Raw genomic sequence first — 22235 nt, 5'->3', positions numbered from 1 at the left:
AAAAATGAGTCTACTTATTCAAGATTTGTTTTGGTTAACCAGTTGTGAACTAGTATAGACTATTTTTTAATTTTTTTTAATTTTTTTTTTAATTTTTTTTTTTTTTTTGAGACAGATTCTCAGTCTGTTGCCCAGGCTAGAGTGCTGTGGTGTCTGCCTAGCTCGCAGCAACCTCAGACTCCTGGGCTCAAGCGATCCTCCTGCCTCAGCCTCCCGAGTAGCTGGGACTACAGGCATGTGCCACCAGGCCCGGCTAATTTTTTTCTATAGATATATATTTTTTAGCTGTCCAAATCATTTCTTTCTATTTTTTTAGTAGAGACGGGGTCTTGTTCTTGCTCAGGCTGGTCTCAAACTCCTGACCTCGAGTGATCCTCCTGCCTCGGCCTCCCAGAGTGCTAGGATTACAGGCGGGAGCCACCACGCCCGGCCTCGACTATTTTTTTAATTGCTAAACTATGAGGACACTTAGCTGTATCTAATAAGACCCAGAGTTAAGATAGGTATGTTTTAACTTTTTGTTTTTAATGGTGGGCTAATATTGCACGTATTCATATTTACTTGAAGGGAAGGATGCTGTCAAGAGGAAGAAGGGACGTGACGAATGAAAGTCTCTGATGAGACAAAAGGAAATTGGTTCAAGCGTACAGAGGAGGCATCAGTCTTTCAGAGTTGTGCTTCTGATTGTTGCCGTGGCTGTCTTTGTCGCTGTCACCATAGCAGGTAACATTTATCGAATATTTACTATATGCCAGGCTCTCAGTTATGTGCTCTATATCCATTTTTTTCATTTAAATTGTCAAAATTATTCATCAAGAAGTATTTACTGAGCACGTGCTATGTGCCAGATATGGTTCTGATGAGTCCTGAGAAGAAAACTAAAGCCAGATCAGGAGAGAGGGGGAGGGGGAGCCAGGAGTAGGGGTGCTAATGTCTTAGGAAACACATTCTTATGGGACGAAGCAGACAATACAGAATAAATGAGTAAAATAATTTATGGTGGGAGGAGGGGACACTTTAGATGTTCAAGGAAGGCCCAGGGAGGTGAACTTGGAGGCAAAACTTACGTGATGAGGATAAGAGAGAGGCCGTACCAGACAGAGGGTGAACCCGTGCTTGTCCGAGTTTGTCATGTGTCTGAGACACAGAAGGAAGGCCCCTGTGGCTGGAGCATTTGGGGCAATGGAGAGAGGTGGGCGGGGCCAGATCCTGCGGGGACTTGTGGGCTGTGATAAAACATTTGGATCTTAGTCTCATGGCGAGAGGAAGCCTGGGGAGGGTTTTAAGCAAGAGAGTAAAAAGGGATTTATTAATTCCTTCAAACAAGAATTTCTTTATTTCACTACGAAAACAGAAGCTTCCAGAAGAGACTCTGCGCTAGCTCCTGTCAACCTGTCTATCCACTTACCTGTGCCTGTGCCCACATACCTGCCTTCCCGGTTGTGTCTAGATGAACAACCGTTCTCCCCTCTGAAGATCTCTCCACGTGTACACTAGATCCTTTCCCCTTCTTAGTCCTCTCTGTTCTGCCTCGGCATCTTCTCCTGCTCTAATAAGCCAGTCTCAGCAGCAAACATATGGCGTAATTTCTCCCATCTTAGATATCTAATAGATACTCTAAACTTAAAATGTCCAACACTGATTCATAATCTCCTTCTCACCAACTGCTTGCTCGGCAGCTTTCTGCATCTCAATTGAGGGCAAGCCCATCGTCCTTCCAGGTATCCAGTCATGCTGCTCAACTTCTCCTTTTCTCTCAAAGTCTGCATTCGATGTACCTGAAAATTCTGTGGGGCTACCTTGAGAATATTCCCGAATATGACCATTTGTCACAACTTATGCTAGCCACCTGGTCCAAAATACCACCATCTGACACTGAACTCATCTTTGTTTCTACCTTCCTACCCCCACTGCGAGTCTATTTTCAACCTAGCAATTTGAGGGATCCTTTAAAAAATGTAATTTGGGTCATATCACTCCTCTATGAAGACCCCCAAAGCCTCCTCTGTACCCTCTGATTCTCTCAGAATAAAACCTAAATCTTTCATTTGTCTCCCAAGCCTTACATGATCTTGTTCCTTATTAGCACTCTGGCCTTACACGCCAGCCACACTGGCCTCTTGGCAGTTTTTTTTTTTTTTTCGTTTTAATTTCTCCTCTCTTTTGAAGAATAATTTTGTCAGATATATAATTCTAGGATGGTGGGGTTTTTTTTTTCCAATACTTTAAATATTTCACTCCACTCATTTTTGCTTGCATGGTTTCTAACAAAGTAGTCAGCTGTAATTATTTTTATTTTCTTTTAGAAATATATGTATATTTTTAAAAATAGAGATGGGGTCTCACTGTGGTGCCCAGGCTAGTCTCAAACTCCTGGCCGCAAAAGTGATCCTCCCACGTCAGCCTTCCAAAGCACTGAGATTACAGATGTGAGCCACTGCACCTGGCCTGGCAGTTTCTTGAATCCTATACAGACTCCCTCTTAAGGCCTTTGTGCTGGCTGTTCTTTCTGGCTGGTAGGCACTTACCCCGATACCCGTGTGTCCTCCTTCCCGTTGAATCCAATATCTGGTTAAATGTCCTCTTCTCAGAGCTTTCTCTGCATAAAACAGCAACTGCCTTGTCTGTTACTTCTGTTCCTTCGATCTTCTTCTTTTTAAATACCACTTATAACTTCTAGACATAGTATGTATGTATTAATTTATGTATATATTATCTGCCTCCTCTCACTAAAGTGTCAACTCTATGAGGTCAGTGACAGTTTTGTTTACTCCTTATCCATTGCACCTAGAAAGATGCTTGGCACAGAAGAAACATTCAGTTAAAATATTGCTTATTCAACCACTCCATAAATACTTATTGGCATAATTTCTGGAAAGATACATGGACTACATGTAGCTTCCTTTGTCGAGGAGGACTGAGTTGGAAATAGATTTACCTTTCATTGTATACTATTTCATAATTAATATTTTAGCCATATAAAATTAGTTTCTCTCAACTTAAAGACATTCGTTAATAAATGAAAACAGTATATAAAATAGAATGTATTCATTCAGATTTGTTTTGTTATCCAAATGTGAGCTAGTACACACTACCCTTTTTGTGGCTGTACTGTGAAGATGTTGGGCTGTAGCTAATAAGTTAATCTAGAGTTAAGGAAGGTATGCTTTAATTTAAATTGAGTGGTCAGGGCAGGCACAAAGATTACATAACTTATCTGAAGTTATGGAATTTCTGGAAAGAGATGCTCCTACCTGAAAGATTAACGAATACGTATGATCAAAAAGTTCAAGTATTACAATAAGATTCACAGTGAAAAATAAATCTTCTCACATTTAACCCCTAAGGTGCCAGTTTGCCTCCCTGTAGGCTACTGTGTCATTTCCTAAAGGGTTCTCCTCAAAATAATCTACAGATATGCACATATATGCATCTTTTTCTATATTTCATATCTATTTACATAAATAGGTAGCTGCTATGCATACTGTAGTGCACTTTGCTTAAAATGTGATCTTTATTTTAATATTTTCATTTTATTTATTAAAATAAATAAAATTTACTAAATTTTATTAAAATTTTAATATTTTCATTCAGTTCAAGAAGGAAAAGTGAATTTCTGAGGCATCTTAATCACACACACTTCCATGTTGATGTTTCAACTGCTGTTTTTTCCCCTACAAACGGTATTATTTATGCTGAAGCTACAGAGGGCAGTGTAGTCCTTCCAAAAGCATGGTGTATCCTTGGATAGTGTTTTGAAGGTCTTGAATGTGGTGCAACTTTTAGAATTTGGAGAAGCTCCTGGTATTAAAAAAAATGCATCAGTTCAAATTATTCACCCATGCTCTTTTATGCCTTTCATATAAAATTATTTGCATTATGTTTATATTAAATATCATGCCATCACCTTCCATAGGAGTAATTTTTGCTTAATAGATACAATGCTTATTTCAAAGGTCATTTTTAGCTCCAATAAGTTTAGGATGTCTTCATTAAAAAAAAACTTGAATTAAGAGAGTAGATTTTACGTGTTCTCACCACAAAAAAGTATATGAGGTAATGCATATGTTAGTTTGATTTAGCCATTCCACAACATATACATATTGTAAAACATTATGTTGTGCACCGTAAATGTATGCAATTTTGTCGACTAAAAAATGAATAATAGCATTTAAAAAATGAATTTCAAATTGAGGATGGGTGAGTGTAAAATTGAATATGGATGCGTGAGGGGATAGGAAAAGTGATCTGCGTTACAGAAAACATCTAAGGTAGTCACAACGTGGCAGACAATGATGGCAGTCCACCGAATCCATTCTCTTTCTGGCAAGAAACCAAGACTGCATCGTTAGCCTGTCTTGCTGTTAGTGTCTTGCAGTGAGGGGCCACCGCTAGGTCTAGATAAGAAAAACTTCACAGGTGCATTTTTCCTCACTTGTCATTGGTCAGCATCTTTTCCTCTTTTCCTCTTTGACGACTCCAAACCTTCACCACTCTCCTCAAGCCCAGGTTTCCTTCTCATTTTTACTGAGAACGCAGGATCATCAGGCAAGATGTCTCCACTCCTAGCTCTCCGACCCTACCTCTTGCACCCCTGCAGACCTACATCCCCACCAATTCTTCCCTCTTGTCACGCACTTGCGGAGTGAAGTATTCATTGTGTTTGAAGTGCGTCCTTCCGCTTATACCCTTGGTTCCTTCCTCTACCGTCTCTTCCAGGATCCTGATCCAGCCATTATTTGCTCTCTATTTCAGAAAAATGCTAGAACACAACAAAAAAGAAAAATAATTTGTAATTCCATTACTTTAGAACAATTCTCTAAAGTTGTTAAGTGAACATTTCTTCTATCACCCACTCATCAAATTTCATCTTCCCAAAGGTGACCTATGTTAAGTTCCTGTCTGACATTTTCTTGAGTGTATGCAAGAAATCTATCTGTATATATAACCACACACTTTTATGTTTCCAAGAATGGAGTCATTATGTGCTTACTGAGCTAAAATTTGCTTTTTACACTAACAAGCCAATATTTATATTGGTTGCATAATATTCAATGATATCATTTCTTTATGTATATTTAGATTGTTTCCAATTTTTCAATATTGCTTATAACACAAAAATCCATCCACACATATCTTATATATGCTTACACACTTAAGCTTTTATTTTCATAAACTACATTGCTAGAAGTTGAAATGCTGGCGCAAATGATGTGCTTGCTTTGAATTATAGCAAGTACTACCAAATTACTTCTCAAATAATTTGTACCAATTATACTACAACCAAGAATATGTAAATGTCTACTTCCCCATTTCTTTACCATCACTGGACATTATCAATATTTTTAGTTTTTGTCAATTTTAAGAGGAAAAAAGATATTTATTATTACTTTGTGTTAGGTTGGTGCAAAAGTAATTGTGGTTTTAGCATTGTTGACATTTGTCGTTTGATATTGGAATACATTCTTAAATAAATGTGGTTATGTTCTATATTATTTTAATCCACGTTTCTCACTTTATGCTTTTTTCGTAAGGACTTACTGTTTGTTGTTTATGTTATATTTATTTTAGACTATGGAAATGATGTTATACAAAAAGCAAATTCAAGTGATTTTCTTATTCAAGTTCACAATGGGTCGTAAAGCAGTGGAGACAACTCGCAACGTCAGCAACACATTTGGCCCAGAAACTGCTAAGGAATGTACAGTGCAGTGATGGTTCAAGAAGTTTTGCAACGGACCGGGCGCGGTGGCTCACGCCTGTCATCCTAGCAGTCTGGGAAGCCGAGGCGGGTGGATCGTTTGAGCTCAGGAGTTCCAGACTAGCCTGAGCAAGAGCGAGACCCCGTCTCTACTAAAAATAGAAAGAAATTGTATGGACAACTAAAAATATATACAGAAAAAATTAGCCGGGCATGGTGGCGCATGCCTGTAGTCCCAGCTACTCGGGAGGCTGAGGCAGGAGGATCGCTTGAGCCCAGGAGTCTGAGGTTGCTGTGAGCTAGGCTGATGCCACGGCACTCTAGCCTGGGTGACAGAATGAGACTCTGTCTCCAAAAAAAAAACAAAAGAAAAAAAGAAAACTAATTATTCCTATAAACTGGCAAACTTGAAGAGTATGTGAAAGTGAATTGTTCCTTTCCTGTAAGAAAGTTTCAGAATCTTGTCATATAATAATCCATACACAAAGGCAAGGGATGTTTGGATAGATCCTGGCGGTGAGAAGAAGTGTGCTTATAATTACTGTAATAGAACTTTCCATTTGAACTGGACTATGTTTTGAAGAGATTATCTAAATCCATTTATGCCATATGGCCATAGCGACTCATTCTTCAAAATAATCTTTATGACCTATATTAAAAATCTGACTCCTGTTTTTGCTTAGGGAGGCCAAATTAAATGACCAAGATATCGTTATTTTAAAAATGCCAGAAACCCAAATAAACTAGTTTTAAAAGGGGGAATTTACTGAATCATGCACATAACTAAGAAGTCCAAGAGAGTGGGATTGTCTTTAGAAATGAGAAACACTATGGATTCAAAGAATGATATTTTTTCCTTGCTGTCTCTGCAGTTGATCTCTCCTCTATTTCTTGGTTCTGTTTCTCTGTGGTGTGTTTGCTTCCTCTAACAGACAGCCTTTCTCCACGTGTTGAAGAAAATGTAGCATAGCCACAGAGATCTTCAGGGTCGTATCATCCCAGTCTCACGAGCTGTGACTAAGAAAAGAAATGGTGTCCATGTCTATCATCAGAATGATTCTGATCGGCCTGGATCGGGTAAACTGCCCGCTCTTGGGCCAACTCAACGGTCAAGGGTTTGAGGTGCTTGGTGGTTGGGAGTGTGGTGGGATGTCACAGCTGGTGGTCTGCCGTCACAGAACAGAGTAAATCTAAGTTAGCCAAGTTAGCCACGTTGGGATCAAACCCATGGAACCATTAGCTCGAGGTTCTCACTAAATAACACTAACCATTTTTTTTTTTTTTTTTTTTGAGACAGAGTCTCACTCTGTTGCCCAGGCTAGAGTGAGTGCCGTGGCGTCAGCCTAGCTCACAGCAACCTCAAACTCCTGAGCTCAAGGGATCCTCCTGCCTCAGCCTCCCGAGTAGCTGGGACTACAGGCATGCACCACCATGCCCGGCTAATTTTTTCTATATATATTTTTAGCTGTCCAGATAATTTCTTTCTATTTTTAGTAGAGATGGGGTCTCGCTCTTGCTCAGGCTGGTCTCGAACTCCTGAGCTCAAAGGATCCGCCCACCTCGGCCTCCCAGAGTGCTGGGATTACAGGCGTGAGCCACCGCGCCCGGCCACTAACCATTTTTTATGTTAAATTTCTGTGTGTATTCTGATAGTATTGATAAAGAACTTTGAAAACACACGTCTAAATGACTCTGCTATTTTCGGGGAGACGCTGAGGTAAAAATCACTCTGCTTCCTCTACCTTACCCATGACTTTGGGAGGCCTTCCTTTTAGCACATTTAAAAGCATTGTCATTAAGAGTGGATTAGCTATGACATTTGGAAATGTCAGGGATAATTTTGGCTATGAGAACACTGGCCGAAGAATCTGACCTATACAGACTCCTATTTATTGAGGGCTTGAGTGTTCATGACATTGCTAGGCATCTCCTCTTTATCCTGTTTCAGCAAATAGGTTTTAGCACTGAAACAAGTCACTCCTTACAAGGCAATTATCATTAGAAAATGTCACTGCATAAATTGTAGGATAAAAAAAGCAGAGAGATCTGATCAGTGGCTGGTTTAGGAGACAAGAGCTCATCCCAAGTAGAGCAGAGTATCAGAAATCAAGAACTCATACTCTGTTTGTAAAATCTGTGAAGGTAATCTTATTAGAAGAATTTATTTGAATAAGAGGAATGGTTGGGCCGGGCGCAGTGGGTCACGCCTGTAATCCCAGCACTCTGGGAGGCTGAGGCGAGTGGATCGCTCAAGGTCAGGAGTTTGAGACCAGCCTGAGCAAGAGCAAGACCCCGTCTCTACTAAAAAATAGAAAGACATTATCTGGCCAACTAAAATATATATAGAAAAAATTAGCTGGGCATGGTGGCGCATGCCTGTAGTCCCAGCTACTCGGGAGGTTGAGGCAGGAGGATGGCTTGAGCCCAGGAGTTTGAGGTTGCTGTGAGCTAGGCTGACGCCACGGCACTCTAGCCCCGGCAACAAAGCAAGACTCTGTCTCAAAAAAAAAAGAAAAAAAGTAGGAATGGTTGGTAGGATTTTCCAAAATTCCACAGATACTCAGTAGGAAGAGAAACACTTATAACTTTTGTTTAAAAGTAGTTAATAGTTTTGTTTTATGCAATTGATACATTCCTGAATATAGGTATAGATTGAATTAATTAGTAACTAATATTTATTGACTACTTCTAGAGACCAGATTCTATGCCAACTCCTTTACAAATTTAGTATTATTAAAATCCTCGTAACAGTCTTATCTGTACTATAATCATTCTCATTGTACAAATGTGGGACTCTAGGGCAAGTTTTGTAAATTTCCCGTCACCCTGCTAAAGTGGAAATAAGTTCATACCCAGATCTGCCTGACTCAGTTTATCATCTATTAAGCAAGCTTGCTAAACTTTGTGTATCCTTATCTGGGATGCTTTTGTAAGGCAGGCATGTTATTATTCATGTGGTTTGCTGCTCAATGAAATTAAATAGAATTGAAACCAATTGTTGATGTAGGTCACACCTATAAAATTTGTATCTTGATATGATCCAAGAAGTATAATAGCAACTAGATGTTGGCTCTTTCCTTTTCCTTCAAGGTTTATTATTCTTTGGCCTAAGCCTGCTCAGAGAGGAGCTGAGTTTTGAATGATGCTCTGGAGATGTATTAAAATTCCACTGGAGTTAAGGTTGCCAGTTAGCAAATAAAAATGCAGTTACATTTGAGTTGTGGTTTATCTTAAATTCAAATTTAATTGGACATCTTTTATCTGACAACCCTAATTTGAGTTCCTCCAACTTGAATCTCTTTGATGTTTGCTTTTGTTCCTCTCCAATTCTATTTTCCTTTATTGGTTTTTTTTTTTTTTTTAATTTCAGAATATTATGGGGGTACAAACATTTTAGTTACACATATTGTCTTTGCACCACCCAAGCCAGAGCCACAAGCGTGCCCATCCCCCAGACAGCACGCTCTACATGCATTTGTTGTGGATTTGCCCATCCCCCACCCCCTCCCACCTGCCTGGCACCCAGTGAATCTTTCGCTTTATTGGTATTATTTTGTTACCCTATCACTTTCAGACTAGGCCTGTAGGTTGAGTTCATCATCAGCCAGCATCTTCCACCCTGATTTCTTATTTCAAGCTTTATTCTCTGGCTCATACTCTGACTTGAATTTTTTCAGGTAAAGCATTTACTTTTTTTTATTGTTCTTTGACAATTATCCACAATACAGAAATCTGACACAGAAAACAGGGAAAGCAGAACAGGAAAGAATAAGAAATATTTATTAAAAGACAAGTAATAAAAATGTGCTCATGTGTAACTTATACATATATTATTAAAACACAACAGTAATCTGTGCAATTATCTAGAATTTAGACTAAGAAGGTTTCTGGATAGAGGACTCCTTATCACTGATATTGCTTAGAATTACTTGCATACTTTGATAATAAAAAGCAGATTAATTTTAACTCAGTTTTATCATTGTTTTTAAATTATCCACAAGCAAGGCACTTCCTAATTCTATTGCCCTGCTCTTGGTAGTATTTATTGAGTAATTCACAGTTAACGTATATTTAATCATTGTGATGAATAAATTAGCTGATAGAATGGGAATACCCAAAATGTCTTTTCTAACATGTTTTAAGGTGGTTTCTGTCCAAGTTTTCTTGGTTTTTTTTTTTTTTTTTTACCTAGCCTAGAGAACTTGAGACTGTTCAATTCCATTAAAAACATTAGTTCCACAGGTTGAGTTGGGATTGTATGTGATGGAAGGGAAGAACCCATGGGGTAAAGGAAAATCTTTCTGGCGTATTTTCTATTTATTTAATCATGGAGACTTGAAGCTGCATTTCACCTTCTTCATAATGATTTCCTTCGCCACTGGTTGATAACGTCAAAGCATATAACGTTGGTAAAAGCAGTCATATTATTGTCCTGTATTCTTTAAGTTACTATATGGAAATACAGTGTCCTTTTTGTTTCTTAACATTAATCATTTGGGAGAATTTGTCTGCTATGAAATAGAATCATAAAAATTATTTTACTCTTAGTATAGATGCTAGAGGGAAATTATTTTCATTTTTCCTTTTCCAGTCCTATTTTTATCATGAAAAGAGAAGGTATTTAATCATTTTCCTATATTTTCTGTTATTTTATCTGTTAAATATATAACCTTGGGAAGGATTTGGTAATTCACTCGTCCCCTATATCATATCACTCAGAAACCTTGCCTGCCAGGATGCCAGGACACCGATACCTGCCCATGTTTTTCTTGCTTACTAGCTTGTCTGCTCTACTCAGCTTCCTCTACCCTGCAGGGCCCCATCTGCAGTTTTAACAATATTGATGATTAATTCTACAGAGAATAGTTCAAACTGCAAAGCACAACCTGAAACTGAGCCGTAGAATGGCCATATGCTCAGAGACATCTCTACGGCAGAGAAAGAAATGTTTTCCTGAAAATATTTCTATTACCTTGCTGAAAGATAGTCTGGAAGGTCCTGCTCTAAGTGGTTTTGGAGGGCCGTAGTAATAAGTTAGAGGACTGTAAAAATGACCCAGTTCAGGCTCTCATAGTAACTGCATGTTAGATATCAGGAAAGTGGAGTGTTTCTCACACTCAAAAAGGGAGAGCCCTTTGCCTTTCTATATAATTTGTTACCTTTTTCATCTGGAAGTCTTTTTTGTGCTTTTTGCTGTTGCTTTATCACTGTGTATGGCAATATGAGTATTTGCAGTGATAGCAATATAAAAGAGCACTGAATTTGAAGTTATTTCTACTATTTATGAGTCATGTGATCTGGGAAATAGCTTATTTTCTGAAATTTTAGTTTCTTCATTTGTAAAATTCTCCTTCTTAGAAATGGTTGTGAAGATTAAACAAGACAACATGTGAAAGTATCTGGCACAAAGCATCAAACTAGTGTGGTGTCAGAAATACAGTATCAGGTCAGGAGAATTCCCTAAGTCTGTGGAGCATCTGTATTCATAGCTCCTTGACGTGCCATTCTGGAATTATTGGATATTTAAAGGCCAAAGGGTAAAAACTTACCTGTGCTTGATGAATGTCCCAAGTGTGTATTAGCTTGTATCGTTTAAACTTTAAAACAAATTTACTTTAGTTAGCTAAAATGAGGTAATTATATCTTGGGTCTTTTTTAAACTAACAGGGACAAAATTATTTATTTAGTGTTAAATTTTTTAAACACATTTGGGAAGAATTTGTCTCTAACAACTTATTTTTAAAAAATAGGAGGAAAAGTGGGATGCATTGATTATACAAAATAATTAAAAAGACGATATAATATTAGCATTGGTGATCATATCAGCTCTCCCCTAAATAAGTCTGTTTCTGATAGCACCTTTATTCCACTCTTGTTTTTATTTATGCTCTATTGTCATAAATTATGAATTGTGAAAGTAAAATAGATATTACTAAAAAACTCACTGAATTCATTAACATGATTTTCATATTTTAATTTAAAATAGTTGTAAAGTTATGACAGTTACTGGATATGCTTATAAACTATTAAATAAAACATTTTTTAATTCCATGGCACTAAAAAGTCATTTTTTTCATGTTGGGAATAAAAATTTACCAATGTTCTTAAAACGCTATCATTTAATGACACAGTTTTTTTTTATTGTGTCTTTTAGACATTTTATGACTCTAACCCCACTGCCACCATCATTGTTTGATCTTCTCATTCTCATTGGTCCCTTACCCCGATACTTTATTTATTTATTTTTTTTTTTTGAGACAGAGTCTCACTCTGTTGCCCAGGCTAGAGTGAGTGCCGTGGCGTCAGCCTAGCTCACAGCAACCTCAAACTCCTGAGCTCAAGCGATCCTACTGTCTCAGCCTCCCGAGTAGCTGGGACTACAGGCATGCACCACCATGCCCGGCTAATTTTTTTTTTTTCTATATATATATATTTTTTAGCTGTCCATATAATTTCTTTCTATTTTTTAGTAGAGATGGGGTCTCGCTCTTGCTCAGGCTGGTCTTGAACTCCTGAGCTCAAACGATCCGCCCACCTCGGCCTCCCAGAGTGCTAGGATTACAGGCGTGAGCCACCGCGCCCGGCCCCGATACTTTAAATGATAACGCTACTGTTTTCTCTTCCTAGAGTCTTTTCTGCTCCAAGTCAGTTTTTTTTTTTTTTAAAAAAGAGATCATGTCAATTCTTTCTTTAATACCATTGCATGTTTTCTAGGACTGAGGAACAATAGTCTAAAGCTTTTCCTAATCATCCCCAACTTTTGTTGCTGATGCATCCCCAGCACCTAGTGGCTAGTATGTCTTTTCTTTTCTTTTTTTTTTTTTTTTGTTTTTTTTTACTTTTGTCATTTTTCTTCTTTCTTTTAGTGCCGCTGCGCCACAGAGAACCTAGTGGCTAGTATGCATAAGGGACTCAGTGAATTTCTGATGAGTAAATGAATAAAGCTTTCATTTCAGGTTTCTTCTCCTGCCTCCCTGCCCTCTGTCTCTTCTGATGCTCACATCTTGCTTTGCTTTGAACATGCCATGCTTACTCGTTCCGCAGTGCTAAGTGTATTTAAGCCTGCAGAGACGGCTTAAATAAAAGAGATCAAGGAGATTTTTTTCTCTGAGACTCATAGGAATGCATTCTGGCTATAATCAAAAGTTGGCATAGTTACTTATTACAAAACAAGGGACTCATGTAGGAACTGATGAAAGTATCAGGGTGTTTATAACTGGAGCTTTATTTTAATCCTGTCGGTCTTGATTAATTTTATGATTCTAGAAGAACAATTTCAGTAAATGAAATAGTTCTGCTTCATAATAATGAGCTGAAATTATTTCTCTCACAAGAGAAATTCCACAGTGTTCTGGAAGAAATTATTTGGAGAGAAGAGGAATGTGGGGGTATGAGCAGTTTTGAGAGAGAAGTGAGTACTGAGAAAAAACTGTAAGAAGAACTGAGCAAGCTCTTCTGTTAGAAGAACCTTTGACTTCCTGGAATGAGCTAATCACAGATAAGAACCTGAGGAGAGCAGGATAACAGGGGGAGGCCTGGCTGGACCCTGAAGTGTAGGATGGAGACATCAAGAGTGAAGGTAGAGGGTGTACACCAGCAAGAGGAGAGAAGGAAGGCCCAACAGGAATAACAACTCCAGGCAGTCAACTGTGCGTGGTCTTTTCTTACATAGTATATGCCATAGGGTCAAAGTTACTAAAGGGAATAAAAGTAAAGGAAAAATGAGAATAATGATTCTGAAGAGTGTTTTGTTTTCTATTTCTTCTATAAAGATAGAGATATATTGGTTGGACTCTGAACAATAGTCCAACAGTCAGTTGTGCCCTGACCATTAAACTACTAAGGATTAGTATCTCCTGTTTTGTGCCCCTAAGTTTAGTATCTGTTTTTTTTTTTTTATTCTAAAGAAAACTTTAATGAAAGCATCTGCACTGATTTTTCATCATTAAGACGTATTCATTAAGTAAATATTTTTACTGCGGTAAGAACACTTAATATGAGATAGACATTCTTTTTTTTTAATTTCAGCATATTACGAGGGTACAAATGTTTAGGTTACGTATATTGCCTTTGCACCACCCGAGTCAGAGCTTCAAGTGTGTCCATCCCCCAGACGGTGTGTACCGCACCCATTAGGTGTGTATATAGCCCTCCCTTCCTCCCCCTCCCACCTGCCCGACACCCGATGAATGTTATTACTATATGTGCACTGAAGTGTTGATCAATTAATATCAATTTGATGGTGAATACATGTGGTGCTTGTTTTTCCATACTTCACTTAGTAGAAGGCTCTAGCTCTATCCAGAATAATACAAGAGGTGCTAGAGCGCCATTGTTTTTTGTGGCTGAGTATACTCTATAGACATTCTTAACAAAATTTTAAATACACACTATACTACTCTTAACTATATGCACAATGTTGTACAGCATATCTCTAGAACTTATTCATCTTCTATAAATGAAACTTTATATCTGTTAAATAGCAACTCCCATTTCCTCCTTTTCTCAGCCCCTGGCAACCACCATTCTCTCTGCTTCTGAGTTTCACAATTTTAGATGCCTCATATAAGCTGAATCATAAAATATGTGTCCATCCATGACTGGATTATTTCACTTGGCATAATGTCCTCAAGGTTCTTGTATGTTGTAGTATATGTCAGGATTTCTTTCTTTTTAAAGGCTCAATAATATTCCATTTTATGTCTACACCACATTTTCTTTATCCATTTATCTGTCACTGGACATTTAGGTTTTCCCACATTTTTAATACTGTGAATGATGGTGCCATGAACACAGGATTGCAAATAAGTTTTTCAGATCCCAGTTTCAATTCTTTTGGGTAAAGGCCCGGAAGTAGAATTTCTAGATCACGTGATAGTTCTATTTTTATTTTTTGAGTACCTTTCATACTTTTTCTATAGTACCTGCACCAGTTTACATTACTACCAAGTGTATAGTATCTCAGTTTCTCAATATTGACATCAACAAGTTAATTTTTGTTTTTTTTTTTGATTAGGGTCATTCTAACAGGTGTGAAGTAATATCACATTGTGTTTTGATTCACACTTTCCTTATGATTCATAATGTTTAGCATATTTTCACATACCTGTTGGCCAAATGTATATCTTTTTTGGAGAAATATTTATTCAAGTCCTTTGCCCATTTATTATTATTATTCTTTTGCTATTGAGCTGAAGGAGTTCCTTATAAATTTTAGATGTCAGTCCCTTATCAGATAAATGGTTTGCAAATATTTTCTCCAGTTCTGTGGGTTGCCTTTTATTTTATTGATGTTTCTTTTACTATGCAGAAGTTTTTAAGTTTGACATAGTCACACTTGTCTATTTTTGCTTTTAGTATCATATCCAAGAAATTATTGGCAAGACCAAAGCCATAAAGCTCCTCTCCTATTTTTTTTTCTAGGAGTTTTATAGTTTCAGGTCTTGCATTTAAACTTTCAGTCAGCTTTGAGCTGATTTTGGGGACGATGTAAAATAAGGGTCCAATTTCTTATTTTTTTTGGATGTGGATGTCCAGTTTTCTCAATACCATTTGTTGAAGACTCTATCCTTTCCCCATTGTGTATTCTTGGCATCCTTGTCAAAGATGAGTCTGTTGTATATGCATGGTTTCTTTTCTAGGCTCTCTGTTCTCTTCCATTGGTCTGTCTGTCTGTCTTGATGCTAGCTAGTACCATATGTTTTAGTTAATGTGGTTTTGTAATGGCCTCCACTTGGTTATTCTTTCTCAAGATTGTTTTGGCTATTTGGGGTCTTTTGTGCTTCCACATGAAATTTTAGGATTTTTTATATTTCCATAAAACATCCCAGTGGGATTTTGATAGGCATTGCATTGAATCTGTAAATTTCTTTGCGTAACATGTACACTTAAACAATATTGTCTTACAGTTCATAAACACAAGATATCTTTTCACTTATTTATGCCTTTTTTTTTTTGAGACAGAGTCTCACTCTGTTGCCCGGGCTAGAGTGAGTGCCGTGGCGTCAGCCTAGCTCACAGCAACCTCAAACTCCTGAGCTCAAGCGATCCTCCAGCCTCAGCCTCCCGAGTAGCTGGGACTACAGGCATGTGCCATCATGCCTGGCTAATTTTTTCCATACATATTTTTGGTTGTCCATATAATTTCTTTCTATTTTTAGTAGAGACAGGGTCTCGCTCTTGCTCAGGCTGATCTCGAACTCCTGACCTCGAGTGATCCTCCCGCCTCGGCCTCCCAGAGTGCTAGGATTACAGGCGTGAGCCACCACACCCAGCCTATTTATGCCTTCTTTAATTTCTTCTATCAATGATTTAAAGTTGTCAGTATATAGATCTTTCACCTCCTTGGTTGCGTTTATTCCTAAATATTTTATTCTTTTTGATGTTATGTGGATGAGGTTGTTTTCTTAATTTCTTGTTCGGATAGTTCACTGTCAGTGTAAAAAATGCAACTGATTTTTGTATGTTGATTTTGTATCCCGCAACTTTATTTAATTTGTTTATTAGTTCTAACAGTTTTTTGGTGGAGTCTGAGAATACGAGAATGTCATCTGCAAACAGATAATTTTATTTCTTTCCTTTTTGATTTAGATGACATTTTTTTTTTTCTTCCCTAAGTGCTCTGGCTAGAACTTATAATACTGTGCTGAATAGGAGTGGTGAAAGTGCCTTGGGACTTGTGCCTGATTATTACCAGACTAGCTTTCAGTTTTTCATCATTGAGTGTGAATATTAGCTGTGGGTTTATCATCTATTACCTTTAATATGTTGAGGTAATTTCCTTACATTTCTAGTTTGTTGAGAGTTTTTATCATGAAAAGGTATTGAATTTTATCTAATGCTTTTTTCTGCAACTAGCAAGATGATAATGTGATTTTATTCTTCACTTTATTAATATTAATGTGGTGTATCACATTTCTTTATTTGCATACATTAAAACTTCTTTGCATCCCAGGGATAAATCCTGCTTGGTTATGATGTAAGATCCTTTTAATTTGCTATTGAATTCAGTTTGCTAGTATTTTGCTGAGGATTTCTGCATCTATGTCTAGAAGAGATATTGGTCTATAATTTTCCTTTATGGTTGTGTCTTTGTTTGGCTTTGGTATCAGGGTAATGCTGGCTTCATAAAATGAGTTTGAAAGTGTTCTCTTTTCTTCAATTTTTTGGAAAAGTTTGAGAAGGATTGGCATTTAATTTTTCTTTAATTTTCTATTCGAATTTACCAGTGAAGCCATCTGGATCTTGGGTTTTTTTTGTTGGGAGGTTTCTGATTACTGGTTATAGTTATAAGTCTGTTTCTTCATGCTTCAGTCTTAGTGGGTTGTATGTTTCTAAGAATGTACCCATTTCTTCTAAGTTATCCAATTTGTTTGTGTATAAGTGTTTATGGTAGTCTCTTATGATGCTGTTATTTCTGTGGCGTCAGTTACAATGTCTTCTATTTCATTTTTTGTTTTATTTATGAGTCATCACTCTATTTTTCTAGTCTAGCTCAAAGTTTGTCAGTTTTGTTTGTCTCAGAAAACCGATTCTTAGTCTTATTGATTTATTTCTATTCTCTATTTTGTTTATTTCTGCTTTAATCTTTATCATTTATCACTTGCTAAATTGGAACTTAGTTTATTCTTCTTTTTCTAGTTCTTTGAGGTTTACAGTTAGGTTATTTATTTGAAATATTTTTTCCTTTTTAATGTAGGTGTTTATTGATATGAACTTCCATCTTAGTTTGCTTTTGCTGCATTATGTAAGTTTTGGTAGTTATGTTTCATTTTTGTTTGTATTAGGGCAGTTCTTAATTTCCTTTATGATTTCTTCTTTGACCCAATGGTTGTTCAAGAGTATATTGTTTATTATCTTGGAATCTTTCCACAATGTATACATATATCAAAACATCACATTCTACCCCATAAATATGTAATATCTTGTCAATTAAAAATAAATAAATAAAAACAAAAAAGTATGTATTGTTTAATTTCTACATATTTGTAAAGTTTTCAGTTTTCTTTCTGCTATTGGTTTCTAGTTTCTATTGAATTCAAATTCAAATGCATATTCTACAGCTGTTGGGTGAAATGTTCTGTATATGTCTGTTAGGTCCTTTTGCTCTATAGTGTTGTTCTGGTCTGCTGTTTGCAGTTGATTTTCTGCCTAGGTGTTCTATCCATTATGGAAAGGGGAATATTGAAGTCTCCTACTAGTATCATATTGCTCTCCATTTCTCCCTTCAGTTCTGTCAATGTTTGTTTATATTTGGTGCTTTTATGTTGGGTGTACATTTTTTTATAATTGTATCTTCCTGGTAAATTGACATTTTTACTGTTATATTATGTCCTTTGTCTCTTCTGATAGTTTTTCATGTAAAATCTATTTTGAATGATATAAGTATAGCCACCTTGCTTTCTTTTGGTTAGCATTTTCGTGGAATATCTTTTTCTACCACTTTACTTTCAGTGTATGTGTGTCCTTAAATCTAAATTCAGTCTCTTATAGGGACATCTAGTTGAATATTGATTTTCTAAATCCATTCAATTACTTTATGTCTTCTGGTAAGGGAGTTAATTTATTTACATTTAAAGTAATTATTGGCCGGGCGCGGTGGCTCACGCCTGTAATCCTAGCACTCTGGGAGGCCGAGGTGGGCGGATCGTTTGAGCTCAGGAGTTCGAGACCAGCCTGAGCAAGAGCGAGACCCCACCTCTACTAAAAAAATAGAAAGAAATTATATGGACAGCTAAAAATATATATAGAAAAAATTAGCCGGGCATGGTGGCGCATGCCTGTAGTCCCAGCTACTCGGGAGGCTGAGACAGGAGGATCGCTTGAGCTCAGGAGTTTGAGGTTGCTGTGAGCTAGGCTGACGCCACGGCACTCACTCTAGCCTGGGCAACAGAGTGAGACTCTGTCTCAAAAAAAATAAATAAATAAAATAAATAAATAAATAAAGTAATTATTGATAGGGGAGAACTTACTAGTGACATTTTGTTAATTATTTTCTGTCCTGTAGTTCTTTTGTTCACTTTTTTCTCTATTCCTGTCTTCCTATGTGTTTCACTGATTTTTGTATTGATATTCTTTAATTCCTTTCTCTTTTTCTTTTGCATATTTTGTAGGTATTTTTCTCACGGTTAGAATAGAGCTTACATAAAATATCGTGTAGTTATAAAAATCCATTTTAAGCAGAAAACAATCTCAGTTGCATACAAAAAACTCTACATTTTTACCATCTCTTCAGATTTGTCTATACCCTGTACACAACATGAAAATAGTCTCTTATTACCCAATTGCTATGAGCTGTTTTCTGATGAGATGGTGACTGATTAAACTTTCAGATAATCTCTTTGTCATATAGGCATATTTCAGAGATGTTATGGGTTTGGTTCCAGATCCCTGTAATAAAGAGAATATGGCAATAAAGCAAGTCACACAAATGTTTTTGTTTCCCAGTACATATAAAAGATATCTTTACACTATACTGTAGTCTATTAAGTATACATTAGCATTATGTCTAATATATATGATTCAATAAAAAAAGTACCTTATTGTTAAAAAGTGCTAATGGTCATTTGAGCCTTCAGCAAGTTGTAATCTTTTTGCTGGTGGAGTGTCCTGCCTTTCTGTTGATGGCTGCTGACTGATCAGGGCGCTGAAGGTTTGGGTGGTTGTGGCCACTTCCTAAAATAAGACAATCAATACTGAAGTTTGCCACATCGATGGATCTCTCTGTTTGATAACATTTCACTCAGGTAAACTTTCTTTCAAATTTGGAGTCCATCCTCTCAAACTCTGATGCTGCTTTATCAACTAAGTTTATGGAATATTCTAAATCCTTTGTTGTCATTTCAACAATGTTCACAACATCTTCACCAGGAAAAGATTCCATCTCAAGAAACCACTTTGCTCATCCATAAGGAGTGACACTTCATCTGTTCAAGTTTTATCATGATATTGCAGCCGTTCAGACACATCTTCAGGCTCCACTTCTATTTCTAGTTCTCTCGCTGTCTCCACCATATTTGAAGTTGCTTCCTCCACTGAAGTCTTGACCCCCTCAATGTCATCCATGAAGGTTGCAATCAACTTCTTCCAAAGTCCTGTGGATGTTGATATTTTTCCCTTCTCCTGTGAATCACAAATGTTCTGAACGACATCTAGAATGCTAAATCCTTTCCAGAGGTTTTCAATTTACTTTACCCAGATCCATCAGAATTTTATCTAAGTCAACTACTGTCTTACAAAAAGTATTTCTTAAACAATAAGACTTGAAAATCAGAATTACTCCTGATCCACAGGCTACCAAATGGATGTTGTTGTGTTGTGTCAGAATGGATGTTGTGTCAGCAGATTAATGTGTCAACATTAATCTCCTGTACGTCTCCATCAGAGCTCTTGGGCAACTAAATGCATTGACAGTATTTTGAAAGGAATCTTTTTTTCTGAGCAGTAATGTTCAACAATGGGTTCATACTATTCAGTAAACCATTACTATTCAATAAATGAGTAAACAGATGTGCTGTCATCCAGGCTTTGTGGTTCTATTTATGCACCACAGATGAAGTAGAGTTAGCATAATTCTTAAGGTCCCTAAGATTTTCAGAATGAGAAATGAGCATTGGCTTCCACTTAAAGTCATCAGCCGCATTGGCCCTTAAAAGAGAGCGTGCTTCTCCTTTGAAGCTTTGAAGCCAGGCATTGGCTTCTCCTCTTTAGCTACGAAAGTCCCACACAGCATCTTATATTATAAAGCTGTTCTGTCTATATTGAAAATCTTTGGTTTGGCGTAGCCGCCTTCATTAATTATCTTAGCTAGATCTTCTGGCTAAATTGCTGCAGCTTCTACGTCAGCACTTGCTGCTTCACTTTGCGCTTTTTTTTTTTTTTTGAGACAGAGTCTGGCTTTGTTGCCCTGGCTAGAGTGAGTGCCGTGGCGTTAGCCTAGCTCACAGCAACCTCAAACTCCTGAGCTCAAGCGATCCTCCTGTCTCAGCCTCCCGAGTAGCTGGGACTACAGGCATGCGCCACCATGCCCGGCTAATTTTTTCTATATATATTTTTAGCTGTCCATATAATTTCTTTCTATTTTTAGTAGAGATGGGGTCTCGCTCTTGCTCAGGCTGGTCTCGAACTCCTGAGCTCAAACGATCCGCCCACCTCGGCCTCCCAGAGTGCTAGGATTACAGGCGTGAGCCACCGCGCCCGGCCCACTTTGCGCTTTTATGTTGCGGAGACAGTTTCTTTCCTTACGCCTTATGAACCAATCTGTGCTTGCTTCCAACGTCTGCAGCTTCCTCACCTCTCACAGTCTTCATAAAATTGAGGAAAGTTTGGTCTTTGCTCTGGATTAAGTTTTGGCTTGTGGGAATGTTAGGGCTGGTTTACTGTTGTATACAGTCAAACTTTCTTCATACCAGCAATAAGGCTGTTCAGCTTTCTTATCATTCATGTTTTCACTGGGGTAGCACTTTGAATTTTCTCTAAAAACTTTTCCTTTGCTTTCATAACTTGGCTAACTGATTGGCACAAGGGGCCTCGCCATCAGCCTGTCTTGGCTTGTGACATGCCTTTTTCACTGAGCTTAATAATTTCTAGCTTTTGGTTGAAAGTGAGAACTGTGTGACTTCCTTTCCCTTGAACACTGAGATGGCACTGTGGGGTTATTAATTAACCTAATTTCAATATTGTTATGTCTCAGAGAATAGGAAGGCCAAAGGAGAGGGAGGGAAATGGGGGACCAGCTGGTGGACCTTTCCGAACACACACGACATTTATTAAGTTTGCTCATCTTATATGGGCATGGTTCATGGTACCCCAAAACAGGCCGGGCGTGGTGGCTCATGCGTGTAATCCTAGCACTCTGGGAGGCCAAGGTGGGAAGATTACTTGAGCTCAAGAGTTTGAGACCAGCCTGAGCAAGAGTGAGACCCTGTCTCGGCTAAAAATAGGAAAATTAGCTGGACATTGTGGCATGCCTGTAGTCCCAGCTACTGGGAAGGCTGAGGCTGGAGGATCACTTGAGCCCAGGGGTTTGAGGTTGCCGTGAGCTATGATGATTATCACTGCATTCTACCTAGGGTGACAGAGCGAGACTCTGTCTCAAAAAAAAAAAAAAAAAAAAAAATCACTGGGCACAGACCACCATAACGGATATAATAATAATGAAAAAGTCTGAAATTTTGGAAGAATTGCCAAAATGTGACAGAGTCATGAAGTGGGGACATACTGCTGGAGAGACAGGGCTGAAGGACTCGCACAATGAAGGGCTGCAGCGAACCTTCAACTGGTATGAAATGCAGTGTCTGTGATGTGCAGTATGGCAAACCACGGTCAAATGCGGTATAACTGCTTTGCTCTGGCTCTGCTCCTCTCCTTAGTCCGCTGCCCCTGTTTTGGGTCAGGAAGATTTGCCATTAAAGAAAGACAACGGTATTGAAAAAGGCCAAAAAAATAGATGCTTTCCCTGGGGAAAATACAAAATTAAACATCTCACAGACAGGCTAAAGCTTTAGGTAATGGCATTACATTGCATCTTCTAAAA

Source organism: Eulemur rufifrons, chromosome 26, assembly GCF_041146395.1.
Source record: "Eulemur rufifrons isolate Redbay chromosome 26, OSU_ERuf_1, whole genome shotgun sequence".
NCBI classification, from domain to species: Eukaryota; Metazoa; Chordata; class Mammalia; order Primates; family Lemuridae; genus Eulemur; species Eulemur rufifrons.
Note: the sequence above shows the minus strand (reverse complement) of the source record.